The sequence below is a fragment of the Poecilia reticulata genome, linkage group LG13 (assembly GCF_000633615.1).
Source record: "Poecilia reticulata strain Guanapo linkage group LG13, Guppy_female_1.0+MT, whole genome shotgun sequence".
Classification (NCBI taxonomy): domain Eukaryota; kingdom Metazoa; phylum Chordata; class Actinopteri; order Cyprinodontiformes; family Poeciliidae; genus Poecilia; species Poecilia reticulata.
Window position 1 is genome coordinate 7,371,825 of NC_024343.1, and position 2,695 is coordinate 7,374,519.

At 40.6% G+C, this 2,695-nt stretch overlaps 1 long non-coding RNA gene across 2 annotated transcripts; it reads left to right on the forward strand.

The window, feature by feature from the left end:
* The first annotated feature begins 226 nt into the window (after positions 1-226).
* LOC103474327 (uncharacterized) lies at positions 227-2,187 on the forward strand. 2 transcript variants are annotated; one of them, XR_535154.2, is made up of 3 exons: positions 227-557; positions 1,001-1,091; positions 1,775-2,187. It is a non-coding gene; the product is annotated as an uncharacterized LOC103474327 (long non-coding RNA). The 2 variants fall into 2 exon arrangements; XR_535153.2 differs by lacking the exon at positions 1,775-2,187 and adding an exon at positions 1,171-1,230.
* The last annotated feature ends 508 nt before the right edge of the window (positions 2,188-2,695 follow it).

Consider the following 2,695-nt stretch of genomic DNA (forward strand, 5'->3'; position numbering starts at 1 on the left):
GTGTAATGTTATGGAGAAATGAAAATAAATAAGAAGAATAAATAAAGCAAGAAGACAAGAAGAAAATTGTGGATCTTCTAGGGTACAAGTTTCAGATGTCTGAAAGTGCCACATTCATCTGTTCAAACAATCACATTCACATTTAAACAGCTGTGATAATTTTGTTACTAAAATTCTGACAAATGTATTTCATCAATTATCTTTTTAAATGTGATATCTAAATAAAACCTAACTTTGAAGGATGAGAACTACAACTAAGATGAAAAAGAAAAAACCCATTCATTTGTCTTTCCATTGCCTATTTTTGCTTATCCGTGCCCTCCTCTCCTGCTGAGAGCATGTTCCAGACACACRGGAAACAAATTCTGTCAGGAATAATCCTGGCTTGCCACCTGTCCTTATCTCCAGAGGTCATCGGGCGAGAGGCAGAGGAACACCTTGGAGAGGCCTCCAATGGGACTCGGACCTCCTGAGTGGAGGGAAGTGAATGACTGTATGTGTCGTGAGCTGGGGGCCACATGTCTCCAGTGACCGTTGGTTCTCTCTGCAGTCTGCAGGTAAACGCTCCAGGAGCAATGTGAAACAATTTGACAGAAAATTGTTTCTACCTGACAAAAAAAAAAAAAACTGAAAAAGTTTAGTCTGATTTATTTTCAGAGAGTGAAAAAAAAGGATGATGTGGCTTTTCATATGTAAATATTTGGTTTCTACAAATTCCACAAGTGATATGGGTACATGTAGTGTTTTCATTCAAAGCTCAAACTGTTAATTAAGGTGATTTTTCACTTACATTTAAAATGATGTAAGTGAAAAATTACATATTGTTGAAATGGAATATTACATCAGACTAATAAAAAACTACTTTTGAAAACAGAAATGGGAGCTTAATGAAAAGTATGTTTACATGTGCAAATGTAACTTTAATAAAAATATGTTTTGTACACAGTTGTTAAAACTGTCACCATGTTAAAACAAGTTAAAACTGTTGTGTTTCTAACAGGAACGGATAAAAGATCGAGTTCCACCTGCTCCCAGTGCTGGGAGCTGAAAAACACGGCTGCCAGTCAAAAACAACCAATCAGAGCCAGGAGGTGGGTCTTAGCGATGCCCATCACACTGCGCTGCTCAATGTGTGAATGTTGTTTCTGATATAACAGTGTATTTCTGCAGATAACAGCTGGACCGTAGAGAAGACGTGGCGGAGATTGGTTTTTTCCGATTATCTGTCTCCTATCATACTGTCATGACATAGTGACAGTTTTAACAAATATGTAAAATATATTTATTTTTTTATAAAAGTTACATACTGCAGCTATAATCACTGCTTAAAGATCATTGATTTCAAGTGATGCTTTTAATTAGACAAAGGAAACTCCTCATGACATATTATTTTTTTAAATAATGTTTTTACAGATACAGCAGCAGCTCCTTTTTGCTTCACAACTAAATTTTTAAACTGTTTATGGTGCAGAATTAGAGCAACTGGAAAAGTAACTGAACCTGGTTGTTTAGTTCTATTAGGTAGGGTTGTCAACATAATAGAACAATCGAATCAAATTCGTCTGTTGTGGCTCTAAATTCTCAAAAAAAAGTGAACCTATTCAGAATGTGGCACACGAGGAATCCTGAAAACGTYAGAGTGAAAGGGACAGTGCTGAAGAAATATATCAGTCTTCATAACAACTCTCGTTTGATCTTGATGATACCCATTGTATGAGAAACTTTCAAGATTATTTCTGCTTCCTGCTGCCTCCTCCAACTTGTCTGGCTGCAGGCATGGGCGCCTGAGAGCAGCATGAAGAGCTTAAAGGCATCTTTATGGAAGAGCGAAGCAACAGCAGCACGGCAGTAACAGAGAAAGTAGAGGAAGAGATAGAGGGGTGGGAGGAGGAAGGGAGCACCACAAGATGAAAGGAACAGCTGTATACAAATGACAAGCTTCCATACCCCACCAACAGCAGCGCTGCCGCCGCCACCACCAGCCGCTCTCCCCTCTCCCCCTCCACCTGCAGTGATGTGCCCTGTGCGGTCATCGAACAGCTTCAAAGAGCCAGGCAGGCGAGACGAGGCGAGGCGAGCGGGCCGAATCCTCAAAGAGACAGCCTCCGTCTCGTCCTCGCCGAACACCGTGGCCTCTGACACACAAACACAATCTGCCTCATCCATGCATACAGCACACCATCCACCCTGCACCACCACCAGCAACACTGCTGCATGTAAAGAGGGAGGAGAGGGAGTGGAAGAGGTGCAGAGTGGAGTGAAGTGACTTTATCACTGTAGTATATTCAGTTTAAGTGACATGTGCTGCTATAAAATKAGACTAGCAGTTTTTTTTCTCCTTGTATTTTTCATATTACACAAACCCCAAACTGGAACTGGCTTATATGATGTAATTCCCTATATTATCCTACGAGTTGGAACTTTACAGCCCAAGAGCCCTTACAAATATTACAAATGAGATATTTACAAATGGGGCTGTATGGTAGCACCATTGCCCTATGGCAAGAAAGTTCTAGGTTAGCCCGGCCCAGGGTCATTCTGTATGGAACCCCATGAGGGTTTTGGGTTAGTGGTTAGGAATGTGATGGTTAGGGTTAGGTAGTAGAAAATGAATTGAATTCAATATAAACTCCCCAAACATATGAAAACACAGCTGTGTGCTTACGTGAGTGTGTTTGTGTGCTTGTTTGCCTGT